Source organism: Macaca nemestrina, chromosome X, assembly GCF_043159975.1.
Source record: "Macaca nemestrina isolate mMacNem1 chromosome X, mMacNem.hap1, whole genome shotgun sequence".
NCBI classification, from domain to species: Eukaryota; Metazoa; Chordata; class Mammalia; order Primates; family Cercopithecidae; genus Macaca; species Macaca nemestrina.
Window position 1 is genome coordinate 32,949,903 of NC_092145.1, and position 19,986 is coordinate 32,969,888.

The following is a 19,986-nucleotide window of genomic DNA, read 5'->3' on the forward strand; positions in this document are numbered from 1 at the left end:
CCTCTTCGTTACTCTTTCTTTGCAAAATTTTGTTGACTATTTTATCTGGTTTTCCTGATGAATATTTTAAACTTTTGGTAAATTTTACATAAAAATGTTTCAAATTTTGTTTTCAAATAATTAAACTCTTTTAAAGTCACCTTATTAGAATGTTATTTTAGGTACTTCAGTAAGGTCCACATGTTTGTTACATATATTCTACATTCTTATTTATTACTAAGCATTTTTGGTTAATATTTTCTAGATTAAAAATAAACAATGTAAGATAGTGACATGGCAAAACATAATAATACAAAAATGCATACAGTGAGAAGTATATCTTTCCCATATGCTATGTCTTTGTGTCTGACAGTATCATTTTGGAATGCATTTGTTTGCAAATAACAAAATACAACACTAATGATGGGTAAATACATAAGGAATTTGCTCATTCTATGCAGTAAGATCTCCAGGATTAGGCAATCTGGAGTTGGTATGACTGAGAGAAGGCATCAGGGACCCAGGCATCTTTCATCTTTCTACCCTGCTGCCCTTAGCACATGGACGTTCATCTTCATGTTTGCCACCTTATGGTATTAAACTTCCAGTCATGAGTTCATGTTCACAGCAGAAACAAGGAGAAAGAGGTATGACTGCTGCAATTGTCTGAATGTTCGTGTTTTCCTCAAATTCACATGTTGAAATTCTAACTCCCAAGGTTATGATATTAGTAGGTAGGGCCTTTAGAAGGTAACTAGACCATGAGGGCAGAGCCCTCATGAATGGGATTAGTGCAACTTAAAAAAGAGGCTCAGAGACACCCTCATCCCTTTCACCATGTGAAGTAACAGCAAAAGGATGGACATCTGTGAACCAGGAAGGGGGCCCTCACCAGATACTGAATCTGCCTTAATCTTGGACTTGCCAGTCAACAGAGTTGTGAGAAATAAATTTCTGTGGTTTGTAAAATACCTTGTTTATGGCATTTTTTGATAGCAGCCCCAGACCAAGACAACAGCCAACCAAGTCTTTGTCCTTTAAAATTTTCCTATAAGTGTCATCTAGAAAGTTGCTGTTAGACCTAATTGGCCAGAACTTGGTCTCATGTCCAGCCAGGCGAAAGTGTGAGAAAGCGAATACTTTTAGCTGGACATGTTGCTTTCCCAAATAGAATTTGTGTTATGCTAGTAAGGAAGTAGCAGTGAACAGACATTGATAGGCATCTAACTACCAGTTCCTGCCTCCTCCCATCACCTGTCACTGTTAGCTGTTTCTGTTTTTTGTTCACTAGTTTATCTGTATTTATGTAACCATATATTTTGTGTGTTCTGTAATTCCACTTGTCGTTAAATTTAGTTCTATATTTAAGTAAATTTAATGCTCACTAACATTCTTTTCATATTGGGTTTTTTTTCCCCCATTCTTGTCTTGTTTGACTTCATTTTAACCTCAAGTATTTTTTTCTGAGAATTGCTAAAGTTTACTCTATTTCTGCATTCTTGCATGTTAAAAACAGCTATCAGTTACCTTTATGGTTGAAGGATAGATTGAATAGACATAGCATTCTTGGGGCATAATCTCTTTCTCTGAGGATTTTCTGAATATTGTTCTACTGTATTTTAGCAGGAAGATTGAGGTCAACCTGAGGGTTTTTTTGTTTGTTTGTTTTGTTTTTTGTTTGTTTTTTGCTTTCAGTATGTTTTTAATGCCATATGTTTGTTGTTGTTTTTTATTTAACTTTTCAGTTCGGGGTACATGTGCAGGATTTGCGGGTTTGTTGCATAGGTAAATGTGTGCCATGGTCATTTGCTGCACACAGATCAACCCATCACCTAGGTATTAAGCACAACATCCATTAGCAATTCTTCTTGATGTTCTCCCTTCTTCCACCCACCCCAGAGAGACCTCACTGTGTGTTGTTCCATCCACTGTGTCCATGTGTTCTCATCGTTTGGCTCCCAGTCATAAGTGAGAACATACGGTGTTTGGTTTTCTGTTCCTGTGTTAGTTTGCTGAGAATAACAACTTCCAGCTCCATTCATGTCCATCCAAAGGACATAATCTCTTTCCTGTTTATGGCTGCATAGTATTCCATTGTGTGTACGTAGCATATTTTCTTTATCCAGTCTGACATTAATGGACATTTGGGTTGATTCCGTGTCTTTGCTAAGGTGAGTAGTGCCACAATGAACATACATGTGAACATATCTTTGTAATATGATATATATTCCTTTGGGTATAAACCCAGTAATGGGATTGCTGGGGTCAAATGGTATTTCTGCTTCTAGATCTTTGAGAAATTGCCACACTGTCTTCCATAATGATTGAAGTAATTTACATTCACACTAACAGTGTAAAAGCATTCCTTTTTCTCTGCAACCTCACCAGCATCTGTTGTTTCTTGATTTTTTAATAATCACCATCCTGACTGGCATGAGATGGCATCTCATTGTGGTTTTGATTTTCAATTCTCTAACAGTCAGTGATGTTGAGCTTTTTTAATATGCTTGTTAGTTGCATGTATTTCTTCTTTTGAAAAGTGTCTATTGGTGTCCTTTCCGCAATTTTTATGGTGTTTGTTTCTTTCTTGTAAATTTGCTTAAGTTCCTTGTAGACTCTAAATATTAGACCCTGGTCAGATAGATTGATTGCAAAAATTTTCTCCCATTCTGTAGGCTGTCTATTCACTCTGATGATAGTTCTCTTTTTTGCGTGCAGAAGCTCTTTAGTTTAATGAGATTCCATTTGTCAAGCTTTGCTTTTCTTGCAATTGCTTTTGGCATTTTCATCATGAAATCTTTGCCTGTGCCTATGTCCTGAATGGTATTCCCTAGATTTTCTTCTACAGTTTTTATAGTTTTGGGTTTTACATTTAAGCCTTTAATCCATCTTGAGTTAATTTTTGTATAAGGTATAAGGAAGGGATTCAGTTTCAATTTTCTGCATATGACTAGCCAGTTCACCCCGAACAATTTATTAAATAGAGGACCCTTTCCCCATTGCTTGTTTCTGTCAGGTTTCTGGAAGATCAGATGGTTGTGGATATGCAGTCTTATTTCTGAGTTTTCTATTCTATTCCACTGGTCTATGTGCCTGTTTTTGTAACAGTACCATGTTGTTTTGGATACTGTAGCCTTGTCATATGCTTTGAAGTCAGATAGGGTGACACCTCCAGCTTTGTTTGTTTTGCTTAAGATTTTCTTGGCTATATGGGCTCCTTCTTGGTTCTGTGTGAGTTTTAAGATAGTTTTTTCTAATTCTGTGAAGAATGTCAGTGGTAGTTTAATGGGCATGACATTAAATCTATAAATTACTTTGGACAGCATGGGCATTTTCATGATGCTGATTCTTCCTATTCATGAGCAGGGAATGTTTTTCCATTTTTGAATCCTCTCTGATTTCTTTGAGCAGTGATTTGTAGTTATCCTTGAAGAGGTCCTTCTCTTGCCTTGATAGTTGTATTCCTAGGTATTTTATTCTCTTTGTAGCAATTGTGAATGGGAGTTCATTTGTGATTTGGCTCTCTGCTTGCCTGTTGTTGGTATATAAGAATGCAAGCAATTTTTGCACATTGGTTTTGTATCCTGAGACCTTGCTGAAGTTGCTTATCAGTTTAAGAAGCTTTGGGCCTGAGACAATGGGGTTCTCTAGATATAGGATCATGTCATCTGTAAACAAAGATAATTTGACTTCTCTTCCTATTTGAATACACTTTCTTTCTCTTGCCTAATTGCTCTGGCCACAACTTCCAATACTATGTTGATTAGGAGTGGTGAGAGAGGGCATCCTTGCCTTGTGCTGGTTTTCAAGGGAAATGCTTCCAGTTTTTGCCCATTCAGTATGATCTTGGCTGGGAGATTCTCATAAATGTCTCATTATTTTGAGGTATGAGCCATCAATACCTAATTTATTGAGAGTTACTTTTTTTAATTACTGTACTTTAAGTTCTAGGGTACATGTGCATAACATGCAGGTTTGTTACATATGTATACTTGTGCCATGTTGGTGTGCTGCACCCATCAACTCGTCATTTACATCAGGTATCACTCCCAATGCAGTCCCTGCCCCCCCCTTCCCCCCTCCCCCTTCCCCCCTCCCCATGATAGGCCCTGGTGTGTGATGTTCCCCTTCCCGAGTCCAAGTGATCTCATTGTTCAGTTCCCACCTATGAGTGAGAACATGCAGTGTTTGGTTTTCTGCTCTTGTGATAGTTTGTTAAGAATGATGGTTTCCAGCTGCATCCATGTCCCTACAAAGGACACAAACTCATCCTTTTTTATGGCTGCATAGTATTCCATGGTGTACATGTGCCACATTTTCTTAATCCAGTCTGTCACTGATGGACATTTGGGTGGATTCCAAGTCTTTGCTATTGTGAATAGTGCTGCAATAAACATACGTGTGCATGTGTCTTTATAGCAGCATGATTTATAATCCTTTGGGTCTATACTCAGTAATGGGATGGCTGGGTCATATGGTACATCTAGTTCTAGATCCTTGAGGAATCGCCATACTGTTTTCCATAATGGTTGAACTAGTTTACAATCCCACCAACAGTGTAAAAGTGTTCCTATTTCTCCACATCCTCTCCAGCACTTGCTGTTTCCTGACTTTTTAATGATTGCCATTCTAACTGGTGTGAGATGGTATCTCATTGTGGTTTTGATTTGCGTTTCTCTGATGGCCAGTGATGACAAGCATTTTTTCATGTGTCTGTAGGCTGTATGCATGTCTTCTTTTGAGAAATGTCTGTTCATATCCTTTGCCCACTTTTTGATGGGGTTGTTTGTTTTTTTCTTGTAAATTTGTTTGAGTTCTTTGTAGGTTCTGGATATTAGCCCTTTGTCAGATGAGTAGATTGCAAAATTTTCTCCCATTCTGTAGGTTGCCTGTTCAGTCTGATGGTAGTCTCTTCTGCTGTGCAGAAGCTTTTTAGTTTAATTAGATCCCATTTGTCAATTTTGGCTTTTGTTGCCGTTGCTTTTGGTGTTTTAGACATGAAGTCCTTGCCCATGCCTATGTCCTGAATGGTATTACCTAGGTTTTCTTCTAGGGTTTTTATGGTATTAGGTCTAACATTTAAGTCTCTAATCCATCTTGAATTAATTTTTGTATAAGGAGTAAGGAAAGGATCAGATTTCAGCTTTCTACTTATGGCTAGCCAATTTTCCCAGCACCATTTATTAAATAGGGAATCCTTTCCCCATTTCTTGTTTTTCTCAGATTTGTCAAAGATCAGATGGCTGTACATGTGTGGTATTATTTCTGAGGACTCTGTTCTGTTCCATTGGTCTATATCTCTGTTTTGGTACCAGTACCATGCTGTTTTGGTTACTGTAGCCTTGTAGTATAGTTTGAAGTCAGGTAGCGTGATGCCTCCAGCTTTGTTCTTTTGACTTAGGATTGTCTTGGCAATGCGGGGTCTTTTTTGGTTCCATATGAACTCAAAGCAGTTTTCTCCAATTCTGTGAAGAAACTCATTGGTAGTTTGATGGGGGGATGGCATTGAATCTATAAATTACCTTGGGCAGTATGGCCATTTTCACAATATTGATTCTTCCTATCCATGAGCATGGTATGTTCTTCCATTTGTTTGTGTCTTCTTTTATTGCACTGAGCAGTGGTTTGTAGTTCTCCTTGAAGAGGTCCTTTACATCCCCTGTAAGTTGGATTCCTGGGTATTTTATTGTCTTTGAAGCAATTGTGAATGGAAGTTCATTCATGATTTGGCTCTGTGTTTGTCTGTTACTGGTGTATAAGAATGCTTGTGATTTTTGCACATTGATTTTGTATCCTGAGACTTTGCTGAAGTTATTTATCAGCTGAAGGAGATTTTGGGCCGAGACAATGGAGTTTTCTAAATATACAATCATGTCATCTGCAAACAGGGACAATTTGACTTCTTCTTTTCCTAACTGAATACCCTTGATTTCTTTCTCTTGCCTGATTGCCCTAGCCAGAACTTCCAACACTATGTTGAATAGGAGTGGTGAGAGAGGGCATCCCTGTCTTGTGCCAGTTTTCAAAGGGAATGCTTTCAGTTTTTGCCCATTCAGTATGATATTGGCTGTGGGTTTGTCATAAATAGCTCTTATTAATTTGAGGTACATTCCATCAATACCGAATTTATTGAGCGTTTTTAGCATGAAGGGCCATTGAATTTTGTCAAAGGCCTTTTCTGCATCTATTGAGATAATCATGTGGTTCTTGTCTTTGGTTCTGTTTATATGCTGGATTACATTTATTGATTTGCGTATGTTGAACCAGCCTTGCATCCCAGGGATGAAGCCCACTTGATCATGGTGGATAAGCTTTTTGATGTGCTGCTGGATCCGGTTTGCCAGTATTTTATTGAGGATTTTTGCATCGATGTTCATTAGGGATATTGGTCTAAAATTCTCTTTTTTTGTTGTGTTTCTGCCAGGCTTTGGTATCAGGATGATGTTGGCCTCATAAAATGAGTTAGGGAGGATTCCCTCTTTTTCTATTGATTGGAATAGTTTCAGAAGGAATGGTACCAACTCCTGCTTATACCTCTGGTAGAATTCAGCTGTGAATCCATCTGGTCCTGGACTTTTTTTTGTTGGTAGGCTATTAATTATTGCCTCAATTTCAGAGCCTGCTATTGGTCTATTCAAGAATTCAGCTTCTTCCTGGTTTAGTCTTGGGAGAGTGTAAGTGTCCAGGAAATTATCCATTTCTTCTAGATTTTCTAGTTTATTTGCATAGAGGTGTTTATAGTATTCTCTGATGGTAGTTTGTATTTCTGTGGGGCCAGTGGTGATATCCCCTTTTTCATTTTTTATTCGTCTATTTGATTCTTCTCTCTTTTCTTCTTATTAATCTTGCTAGCAGTCTATCAATTTTGTTGATCTTTTCAAAAAACCAACTCCTGGATTCATTGATTTTTTTGGTGGTTTTCTTTGTCTCTATCTCCTTCAGTTCTGCTCTGATCTTAGTTATTTCTTGCCTTCTGCTAGCTTTGGAATGTGTTTGCTCTTGCTTCTCTAGTTCTTTTAATTGTGATGTTAGAGTGTCAATTTTAGATCTTTCCAGCTTTCTCTTGTGGGCATTTAGTGCTATAAATTTCCCTCTACACACTGCTTTAAATGTGTCCCAGAGATTCTGGTATGTTGTATCTTTGTTCTATTGGTTTCAAAGAACATCTTTATTTCTGCCTTCATTTCATTATGTACCCAGTAGTCATTCAGGAGCAGGTTATTCAGTTTCCATATAGTTGAGCGGTTTTGATTGAGTTTCTTAGTCCTGAGTTCTAGTTTGATTGCACTGTGGTCTGAGATTCTGTTTGTTATAATTTCTGTTCTTGTACATTTGCTGAGGAGTGCTTCCAATTATGTGGTCAATTTTGGAGTAAGTGCGAAGTGGTGCTGAGAAGAATGTATATTCTGTTGATTTGGGGTGGAGAGTTCTGTAGATGTCTATTAGGTCTGCTTGCTGCAGAGATGAGTTCAATTCCTGGATATCCTTGTTAACTTTCTGTCTCATTGATCTGTCTAATGTTGACAGTGGGGTGTTGAAGTCTCCCATTATTATTGTATGGGAGTCTAGGTCTCTTTGTAAGTCTCTTAAGGACTTGCTTTATGAATCTGGGTGCTTCTGTATTGGGTGCATATATATTTAGGATAGTTAGCTCTTCCTGTTGAATTGATCCCTTTACCATTATGTAATAGCCTTCTTTGTCTCTTTTGATCTTTGATGGTTTAAAGTTTGTTTTATCAGAGACTAGTATTGCAACCCCTGCTTTTTTTTGTTCTCCATTTGCTTGGTAGATCTTCCTCCATTCCTTTATTTTGAGCCTATATATGTCTCTGCATGTGAGATGGGTCTCCTGAACACACCAAACTGATGGATCTTGACTCTTTATCCAATTTGCCAGTCTGTGTCTTTTAATTGGAGCATTTAGTCCATTTACATTTAAGGTTAATATTGTTATGTGTGAACTTGATCCTGCCATTATGATATTAACTGGTTATTTTGCTCGTTATTTGATGCCGTTTCTTCCTAGCCTCGATGGTCTTTACATTTTGGCATGTTTTTGCAATGGCTGGTACTGGTTGTTCCTTTCCATGTTTAGTGCTTCCTTCAGGGTCTCTTGTAAGGTAGGCCTGGTGGTGACAAAATCTCTAAGCATTTGCTTATCTGTAAAGGACTTTATTTCTCCTTCACTTATGAAACTTAGTTTGGCTGGATATGAAATTCTGGGTTGAAAATTCTTTTCTTTAAGAATGTTGAATATTGGCCCCCACTCTCTTCTGGCTTGTAGAGTTTCTGCTGTTAGTCTGATGGGCTTCCCTTTGTGGGTAACCCGACCTTTCTCTCTGGCTGCCCTTAAGATTTTTTCCTTCATTTCAACTTTGGTGAATCTGGCAATTATGTGTCTTGGAGTTGCTCTTCTCGAGGAGTATGTTTGTGGCGTTCTCTGTATTTCCTGAATTTGAATGTTGGCCTGCCCTACTAGGTTGGGGAAGTTCTCCTGGATGATATCCTGAAGAGTGTTTTCCAACTTGGTTCCCTTTTCCCCCTCATTTTCAGGCACCCCAATCAGATGTAAATTTGATCCTTTTACCTAATCCCATATTTCTTGCAGGCTTTGTTCATTTCTTTTTCTTCTTTTTTCTTTAGATTTCTCTTCTCGCTTCATTTCATTCATTTATCCTCAATCGCTGATACTCTTTCTTCCAGTTGATCAAGTTGGTTACTGAAGCTTGTGCATTTGTCACGTATTTCTCGTGTCATGGTTTTCATCTCTGTCAGTTCGTTTATGGCCTTCTCTGTGTTAATTATTCTAGTTATCAATTCTTCCCCTCTTTTTTCAAGATTTTTAGTTTCTTTGTGCTGGGTACGTAATTCCTCCTTTAGCTCTGAGAAGTTTGATGGACTGAAGCCTTCTTCTCTCATCTCGTCAAAGTCATTCTCCATCCAGCTTTGATCCGTTGCTGGCAATGAGCTGCGTTCCTTAGTTGAAAATGCAGAAATCACCTGTCTTCTGTGTCGCTCACGCTGGGAGCTGGAGACTGGAGATGTTCCTATTCAGCCATCTTGCTCCACCAAAAATTATTTTCTTTAAGAATGTTGAATATTGGCCCCCAATCTCTTCTGGCTTGCAGGGTTTCCGCTGAGAGGTTGATTGTTAGTCTGATGGGCTTTCCTTTGTAAGTGACCTGGCCTTTCTCTTTGGCTAACCTTAACCTTTTTTCTTTCATTTCCACTTTGGAGAATCTGATGATTATGTTTCTTGGGATTGATCTTATCAGGGAATATCTTACTGGGGTTCTCTGGATCTCCTGAATTTGAATGTTGGCTTGTCTGACCAGGTTGGAGGAATTCTCCTAGATGATACCCTGAAATATATTTTCCAACTTTATTCCATTTTCCCTGTCTCTTTCAGGTGCCCCAATCAGTCATAGGTTTGGCCTTTTTATATAATCCCATATTTCTTGGAGTTTTTATTCCTTCATTTTCATTATTTTTCCTCTATTCTTATCTTCCTGTCTTATTTCAGAAACATAGTCATCAAACTCTGAGATTCTTTCTTCTGCTTGGTCTATTCTGCTATTGATAATTACAATTGCATTGTGAGGCTCTTGTGTTGCACTTTTCAGCTCCATCAGGTCATTTATGTTCCTCTCTAAACTGGCCATCCTGGTTATCAACTCCTGTATTGTTTTATCATGATTCTTAGCTTCTGTGCATTGGGTTAGAATATACTCCTTTAGCTCAGCAAAGTTCGTTATTACCTACCTTCTGAAATCTACTTCTGTTAATTCATCCATCTCAGCCTCAGCCTCCTTCTGTGCCCTTGCTGGATAGGTATTGCTATCATTTGGAGGAGAAGAGGCACTCTGGTTTCTTGTTTTCAGCATTTTCCCACTGATTCTTTCTCATCTTTTTGGACTTATCTGTCTTTGATCTTTGAGGTTGCTGACATTTGAATGGGTCTTTTGTGGGGTCGTTTTATGTTGATGCAGTCATTATTGTTGTTTTATGTTTTTCTTTTAACAGTCAGGCCACTCTTCTATAGGGCTGCTGTGGTTTGCTGGGGGTCCACTCCAGATCCTAGCTGCCTCAGTTTTCCTGTACCTGGGGGTATCACCAGTGAAAGCTGTGAAACAGCAAAGGTGGCAGCCTGCTCTGTCCTCTGGAAGCTCCATCCCACGGTGGCACTGACCTGTTGCCGGCCTGAACACGCCTGTATGAGGTGGCTGCAGACTCCTGCTGGAAAGTCTCACCCAGTCAGGAGGAATGGTATCAGGGACCTTCACAAAGAAGCAATCTGGCTTCCCTTTGTTAGAACAGGTGTGCTGCATTGGGGGAGACCCTTCCTCATGGAGACCATTGATATTCTCCAGAGCTGGCTGACTGAAAAGGCTGAGTCTACTGAACTGCAGAGATGGCAACTGCCCCTCCTCCCAGGAGCTTTGTCCCAGGGAGAGATCAGAGCTCTGTCTGTATACCCCTTGCTGCGGGTGTAGGAGTGGTAAGCTAAAGCCCCCACAGAGAGGTCTTGCCCAGTGAGGAGTTAGTGTTCTGCTTAAAGAAGCAGTCTGGTAAGGCTGCTGTGCTGCACTGTGGGAAACCCCTCCTCATCCAGACTGCCTGTATGCTTCAAAGCCAGCAGGCTGAAATGACTGAGTCTACTGAACAGCAGAAGGTGGCTGCCCCTCCCCCTGGGAACTTAGTCCCAACTCAGGCAGTCTCCAGCAGGCTGGTGGCAGACGGCTGAATTCCAAGCCAGTGGTCTCAATCCATGAGGCGCCATGCAAGTGGGGCCCACAGAATGATGCCCCTTGGCTCCCTGGACTCAGCCCTTTTCCTAGAAACATGCACAGAGGGATCTCCCACCTTGCTATGGATCCCAGGTATGTATGCAAAACTCCTGGGTGTGCCTGAGCGGCCACTCTGCCAAAACTCCACCCCACTCTGTTGATCAGACCCAAGGCCCTAGTGGTGTGGGTTCACAGGAGATCTGCTAATTCATGGGTTGCAAAGATCAAATAAGAGAAGCATAGGTTCCCAGGTGGGGTCCCATGATCACTCCCTGCTTCCCTTGGTTGGGGGTGGGAGTTCCCTTGGCTCCGTGCCACTTCCGGGTTGGCTATTGCTCTACCCTCCACCCACTTCGCTGTCGATGGGTGGAGCTGTTTGCCTAGTCAGTCCCAATGCAAAAACCCAGACATCTCAGGTGCACATGTTGAATTGACTCATTCCTTTCATTCCTCTCCATGAGCGCCACAGACCACAACTGCTTCCAATCGTCCATCATCTAACCACTTCCTTAGCTACCCAAGTGGAACTCCCAGAGAGGCAGGACACAGGGAGCCAGTTCCTCTTGGGTTGACATGGTGCTGGGGTCCAGGGCCCTGTATGCATCCAGTTCGGACCCCAACTTCTCTGGGTGACTGTCGGTGGCTGTCGGTGGCAGCAGCTGGGGCACGAGCCCAGATGGAGAGTGCTGCCTACCTGTGATGAAGGCACTGCTGACTTGGCCCCTGAGCAGGTCGGGAACTTGGCCCCATGGTCCACCAGCGGGACTGTACAACCACCTTCCTTCCATCTGCTGGCTACCAGCAGTGGCTACTGCTGTAGCCAAAGCTAACACTACCCCTGCCGCCCAGCCGGGAGTATGTCATGGTGTAATGTCATCAGCTGCATTGCCGCCTTTCTGGGCATCCAGAGTTGTCAAAGTCCTTTACTTGAGTTTTTATTTCTATACATAAGTGATTCTTTTGCATCATGTCTATAGAATTCTTTATTTGATTTTGAAATTAGCTAATTTTACAAAGATTTGTCTTTTTATATTTGTCCATCTTCTTTTCTAGAACATTGCGAGTTCATTCAGTTTGTATATTCTGGTCTTTTATATAACTAAGGTGTCAAATGGGTCGGATTTTATTAATACAATAATCAACTTTATCTGTCTTTTACTACTTTCCTTCAAGCATGCTTTGTTGCACGTTTCTTGCTCCTGAGTGACATGCTGGATAGATCTCATAGCTTATTGGTAATTTTCAGTTATTCATTAAAAATATATTTTTAGATTTCACAAACTCTAATCTAAGTAAAAATTTTTTTCTTACATGTAATCTAAAACTTATCCTCTTCTTCCAGCTCAGATCTTGGTCAGTTTTGGAAGTTTGCATTCAGAAGGAAGTTATTCTACTACTTTCAGTGGAGCAAACACAGACACACACGTACACCTTTTTACTAAATACCAGTAATATACCTCTCCATCACTGTGACAGTCAAAAACATCCACACACATTTACAAATGTCCTTTGTCAGTGGTGTCAACCAGGATGGTTTTGTTTCCTAAGGGACTGTTATGGTTAATTTTAGATGTCAACGTGACTGAATTAAGGGATACCTACATACCTGGTAAATCATTATTCCTAGGTGTATCTGTGAGGGTATTTCTGGAGGAGATTGGTGTTTGAGTTGGTATACTGCGTGGAGAAGGTCAACCCTCAGTGTGGGTAGGCATCATCCTACTAGCTGGGGGCCAAAATGGAACAGAATGGAGGAGGAAGTGTAAATTTGTTCTCTCTCTTGTAGAGGTGGGACAACTTTCTTCTCTTGCTCTTGGACATCAGAACTCCAGGCTCTCTGGCCTTTGGACCCCAGGACTTATTATACCAGTGCCCATATCCCTACCCTTGATTCTGGGGCTGATTGTGAGGCTTTCAGACTTGGACTTACTGAGTCATACTACTGACTTCCCTGGTTCTCTAGTCTATTATGGGACTTTTCAGTCTCCATAATAATGTAAGCCAATTCTCTTAATAAATCACCCCCCCAAATATATATATATTATTATATATATAACATATATAATATCTATAAAATATATATTATATAATATATATAATATCTATAAATGTATAAATATATATATAAAATATCCTATTGGTTCTGTCTTTCTGGGGAAGCCTGACGAGTACAGTAACATTTGGCAGTATCTAGAGGCATTTTTGGTGGCTACAACTGAGGAGGCCAAGAATGCTGTTAAACATTCTACAGTTCACAGGACATCCCCCACAAAAGGAATTATGTCATCCAAAATGTCAGTAGTGTTGAGGTTGAGAAACCTACCCTAGAAGGTAAAAGATTTTACCACATCCAGCTGAGAACCACTGAAAAACTGACCAGCAATGAAGAATTTCTCTGTAATTATATTGCAGAGCTGATTGCTAATGACCCTTTCCCCCACCTCATTCATTGATGGATGACATATCTGTGCATTCTCACATTCATCCCTTATTCTTCTGCCATTCTATAGTTTTAAGAGAGCTCAGGCACAAATCTTTAAGAGATTATTGATGTGGCCCCTAAGGATGTACATCCCCTTTTTATAGAACCTTCTATGTTACCAAAGATCTGCTGAGATCTGTGTTCTACTCTTGGTTTCCTCATTCAATGAGGTCAATTGTTTTCCACATTGGACAGCCTTATGCATAGATTGTCACTTGAGAGTATTTTTTAGAATGTTTCATTGGGGATGTAGCTTTTCTCTATTTTTTATTCTCCTTGTTGTTTTTAGCTTGTTTTAGAGAAGAGCAAGAGACATAGTCACATTTACTTTGACATCTGTGATTTGAAGTTACCTAATTATTACATGTTTTTTCTCACTACTTGAAATAAATATACTTTATAGTCTACCTTCTAACGTGTTATTTCTGATAGAAAAATTCTTTTATCCATTTAATTTGAGACTAATTACCTTATTAAACCATCTTAAAGCTTCTATCAAATTTTCAGTGCAATCTCATTGTTTTTCTTGGTAAACAGTGAACAAATACTAAGAATTTTCCACTTATTTTTCAATGATTAAATCCCTTGAAACTTCTGTTATGTCCGATTGAATTGGCAAAAACTTTGAGGTATACACTGTATTTAATGATTGAGGTAATAAAAGACATTCTTTTCTTAACACTGAGAATACCACTAATGCTTTATCTTAATATATTTATGCATTCATTCCTTCATTAACTATTTTAAGTACCTGCAATGTACTAGCACTGTCCTAGGTACTGCATGTACAATAATGTATAAAACAGTGATCTCTTTACTCATGGAGTGAACAATCTCATGGTAATACAGATGTTAAATAAGCATTCATGAAAATACATTTATAATCACTACTTATGAGGAGATCCAATTTAAATTATAGGTTAGGAAAAATCTACTTTGAATTAAAAAAACACATAAGCTGACTTCTGAAGTATAACTATGAGTGAAGGTGAAAGAGAAGAAATAATATGTGCCAAGGCCTTGAGATATATTTGAGGAACTTAAAGAAAACCAGTGGGGCTGGATCTTAGTGGGCAGGGAAGTGTACTGGCCAAAGACAAGAATAGCAGTGATTGGTAGTTCAGGATGTTGTTAAGGTTTTGGTATTTTGTTTGAAATTCATGAGAAACAGGTGGATGGTGGTATGATTTAGAGGAATGAGGAACACTGAGAAATGGGGAGCCTTCTTTTGGTGGGATAGGGAGATTGAGTGTAGTTCTGGACTGTTAAGTTTAAGAAACTTGTGAGAAATAATACAGGCATACCTTGGAGATAGTGTAGATTTGGTTCCAGACCACTATAATAAAGTGAATATTGCAATAAAATGTTACACAATTTGTTTGATTTCCCAGTGCATACAAAAGTTATGCTTACACTATACTGTAATATATTAAGTGTACAATAGCATTAAGTCAAAAAGGGAACAAAATACATAACTCAATTTAAAAATACTTTATTTCTAAAAATGCTTGTCTGAGCCTTTCAGAGAATTGTCATCTTTTTTAAGGTGGAGAGTCCTGCCTCCATGTAGATGACTGCTGACTGATCAGGGTGGTGGTTGCTGAAGCCTGGGGTGGCTGTAGTAATTTTTAAAAATAAGACAACAATGAAGTTTTGTCACATCAATTGACTTTTCTTTCACAAAAGTTTTCTCTGTAGCATAAAATGCCATTTGGTAGCATTTTATCCACAGTAAACTTCTTTCTGCATATACTTTATACTCTCCTAAATCTTAATTACAAATAGCCTACAGTTGACCAGAAGCTTTACTGGAAACATAAACAGCTGATTAACACATATTTTGCATGCTATATTTATTATATGCTGTATTATTTTAATAAATTAAGCTAGTGAAAATAAAATGTTATTAAGAAAATCATAAGAATGAGAAAATATATTCAGTATTTATTAAATAGAAGTAGATCATAATAAAGGTCTCCGTGCTTGTTGTCTTCACATTGCGTACACTAAGGAGGAGGAAGAAGAGAAGGGGTTGGTTGTGCTATCTCAGGGGTCAGAGGCAGAAGAAAACCTGCATATAAGTGGACCAGTACACTTCAAACTTCTGTTGTTCAAGGAACAACTGTATTCTAAATTCTTTGTTTTCATTCCGATAATGTCCACAGTATCTTCAGGAGTAGATTCCATCTCAATAAATCACTTTATTTGCTTTATTCATAAGAAACAACTCCTCATCCATTCAAGTTTTGTCATGAGATTTCAGCAATTCAGTCACATCTTCAGGATCCATTTCTAATTCTAGGCCTCTTCCTATTTCTACCACATCTGCAGTTACCTCTTCCACTGAAGTCTTCAGGCATCAAAGTCATCCATGAGGGTTGGAATCGACTTCTTTCAAACTCTTGTTAATGTTGATATTTTGATCTTTTCCTATGGATCATGAATGTTCTTAATGCAAATCCTTTCCATGGGGTTTTCAATGTACTTTTCCCAGATCCATCAGAGGAATCACTATCTATAGCAGCTATTGCTTCATGCAATGTATGTCTTAAATATAAGACTTGAAAGTCAGAATTACTCTTTGAACTGTGGGCTGCAGAATGAATACTGCATTAGTGGGTAGGAAAACAACACTAATTGCCTTGTCATTTGAGCTCTCAGGTGAACAGGTGCATTGTCAATACAGTGATTTTTTGAAAAGAGACTTTTTTACTGAGATGTAGATCTCAATGGCAGGCTTAAAATATTCAGTAAACCATACTGTAAACATATGTACTATCATCCAAACTTTGTTGCTCCATTTATAGAACACAGAGAAGACTTGGCATAAATCTTAAAGGCCCTACGATTTTCAGGATGGTAAGTTAACACTGGCTTCAACTTAAAGTCAGCATTAACCCCTAACAAAATAATTCTTCCTTTGAAGTTTTGAATCCGTGCATTGACTTCTCCACTCTAACTATGAAAATCCTCAATGGAATCTTCTTTCTTTCTATAGAAGGCTGTATTGTTTACATTGAAAATCTGTTTTTAGTGTAGACATCCCCATCAATTATCTTAGCCATAACTTATGGATAACTTGCTGTATCTTCTACATCAGCACTTGCTGTTTCATCTTGTGCTTTTATGTTATGGAGATGACTTCTTTCTGTAAAACTCATGAACCAACCCTGCTAGCTTCCAACTTTCTTCTGCAACTTCCTTACCTCTCTCAGCCTTCACAGAATTAAACAGAGTTAGGGCCTTGCCCTGGATTATGCTTTGGCTGAAGGGAATGTTGTGGCTCGTAAAATCTTCTATCCAGACCACCAAAGTGTACTCCTATTATCAGGAAGGCTGTTTTGCTTTATTATCATTTGTGTGTTCACTGGAGTAGTACTTCTAATTTCCTCCAAGAAATTTTCCTCTGAATTCACAACTTGGCTAACTGATTCAAGTAGCTTTCAGCCTATCTTGGCTTTTGACATGCCTTCCTCACTAAGCTTAATCATTTCTAGCTCTTGATTTAAAGTGAGAAATGCGCAGCTCTTTCTTTCCCTTGGACACTCAGAGATCATTGCATGGTTATTAATTGGCCTAATTTCAATATTGTTCAGTTTCAGGAAACAGAGAGGCCTGAGAACAGAGAGATGGAAGAATGGTTGCTTAGTGGAATAGTCAGAGCATACACATTTAGCTGTCTTATAAGGGCATGGTCCATGGTGCCCTAAAACAATTACAAAAGTAATATGAAAGATCAATTTCTACTGCAACAGGTATAAGAGTAATGATAAAATTTGAAATATAGTGAACATCACCAAAATGTGACACAGAGATATGAAGTGAGCACATGCTCTTAGAAAAATGGTGCCAGTAGACATACTGGGTGCAGGCTTGCCACAAACTTTCAGTTTGTAAAAAATGCAATTATCTGCGAAGTTCAATCAAGCAGGGCACAATAAACTGAGGTATGCCTGTAAGTGCCAAGTAAGTACATAAATATTCTGTACCCATCTGAAGCTCAGAAAAGAAGTTGTTATAACAGAATAAGGAGCCTAAGAAGAGGCAGCCAGTAAATTGGAAGGAAATCTAAGGAGTTTGAAATGTAGAGAGGTAAACTCAGTCAAATACTGATGTCAAAAAGTAAAGTAAGATGAGAACTAAAGAGTCCACTAGACTTAGCAACATGGAAATCCGCTAGATTTAGCAACATGGATATCAACAGACTACTTAGGCAAGAGACATTTCAATGATCTGATAAGGACTAAAGCCATGGAAAAGGGAATGGAAAGTATGGAGGTGGAGTTAATGTACAGAAAACTCTGAGGAAATATGCTTTTGTTGAGAATGGATATGGAAAGGAAGAATGTGTGATAACGAAAATTTTATTTTAGATGGAAGATAATGAAACATCTTTGGACACTGATTATAAAGATGCTATAGAGAGGTGGGAAGATATAAGCATAGCACATGCAAAAAATCTGATATTTGACAGCATGATGGCTACTTTTCTATTATAATTAAAAGACAGTGGGCGAAGATGAACACAGATGCAAGTAGGTTTGAAGATTTGGTATAGAAGATAGAATAATGCCTGATGCTGTTTTCTATGTGAGATATGAGGCACAATCATTCACAAGACAGATATTAGCAGGTGGAAGGTAAATTGGTTGGGTTAGAAGAAAGAATAAAATGAAATCTGGTCCTTGCTGAAACAGAGAACCGACTTACTAGAGAAACGTAAGATTTCTGAAGTATTTGGTACCAAGTTGATAATGTTTCATAAATTTATAAGTAATGCCTAATTTCTTTCACTCTGGAATTTTCTATATTAAATAAAACTTACAGTTGTAGTCACAAATTATGGGGGTGATGGGGTTCATCCAGTGTTGGTATTTTACTAGTAGCATAAAATAAGAAAAGGAAAAGAGCATTAACAGCCTTTATGAAAGTCTGATTGGATAATGAACCATCAGATATAATCTAAACAGAGAGAAAGTAAAGCAGGAGGGGAGTGAAAGACTAAGAGAAAATGGAGAGGAGGTCTTGATGACATAGAAGACCTGTTTCAGAGAAGCTATATGGGCAAGCAAACTGGAAGAACAGAAAGTTGTGTCACAGAGTGGGATGTCTGAAATAGTGACTTCAAGAGGGATGCAACTTTTGATGACAATGGAGGAGTAAGTCTAACGTGTTTGGGAATGGGTGGCTAAGATATAATGGAGAAGAGTGTTTTTCTGCTTCTTTTGCAAAGACAAAGCAAGAGCTCTACAACTGTCCCTTTATGAGTGGTAAAAGATGCTCTAGCTACTTGCATTTTGCCAGCCAGTCATTTTACAGTTGCTTTAAGTGGAAACAAGTGCCTTTGTTCCTAGATTTCTGGTCCAGGTACCTTCAGTAGGGTACTTCAGATTATGCAGAAAATTGCCCCAATTTATCATTTTCTATTAAGGTCTTGAAATGATGAGTCATTTGCCTGATTTCCTACTTTGAGTCCTCTGAAATCTGTGCTCCAAATCTTTCTATACTTCCATGGACATCTCCTTGCTCCTTCATTTCTTAATTGACCTGTTTTACAAAAACTGGAAAATGGAAGCAAATATTTCTGTTATTTTTAATCTATCATGGCACGTACAGATTCAATATAAAAATGGATTTTGCAAAATTTCTAGGAGTTAATTTTCTTCTTTTGCTTAGCATAAACCAAGTACTGCAGACTGGTGGATGTCCTGGCAACAAAGTATAGAATTAGAAATTCAGAGAAATTTCTCTGATCCAGCAAAGCAAATCACAGAACTTGAACTCTTTCTTAAATCATGTTGTTTCATAAGCCCACACATGACAGTTCCTGGGCCTACAGTTTTGTTAATTTTGCTAATTTTCTATTAAGGCTAAAACATTTTAGCTCTTCCCCATTTCTTTTTCAAAGTAGCCTTAAAACAGATAGCAACAGGATTCAAGATATGGATGGTTCTGCATGCCTTAGCTTGGGTGAGCTCCAATTCCTGTCCCTAGCCCAACCTGCTTTGTTTGTGATCCTGCCCACATAAAGGGTTTTTTTTCTTGTCCCCACTCTGATCTTTCTGATACTTGACTTTCCCCTGGTGCATTTATGTACATAGTTGGTACCTTTATGTAATTGTTCTCATCATTCTTAAATGGTTAATTTTAGTTGGTTTTGTGTCAAACCAATTTCTATATCTCAGTTGGAAAATCCTCAAGGGCAGAGTTCATGTTGTCTATATTTTGAATACCCTATGCAGTCAAACCAAATAGAAATTTTGTTATCTCATTTTCGTATTAATGTTCTCTGTGCTTTGAGGAGAAAGAAGCAAATAATTAGAAAACTAGTTAACATGAGGGAATTAGTCAAACTCACAAATATGAAACCCTCCAAGCTCTGTTTTAGGCTGAACTCACAATAAGCCCAATTTGAAACTATATTCCTCTTCCTCTGTACTCTCAACAAAAGTAGCTGATGGAGAATGAAGTCAAGTTCCCACTTGAGATGTCAATCTTTAACTTTGGCTTTATTACTGGTCTTGTTGGGTCTTTTTTAAAAATTTAAATTTAAGGCGGAGTGCAGTGGCTCAAGCCTGTAATCCCAGCACTTTGGGAGGCCGAGGCGGGTGGATCACGAGGTCAGGAGATCAAGACCATCCTGACTAATACGGTGAAACCCCGTCTCTGCTAAAAAATACAAAAAATTAGCCGGGCGAGGTGGCGGGTGCCTGTAATCCCAGCTACTTGGGAGGCTGA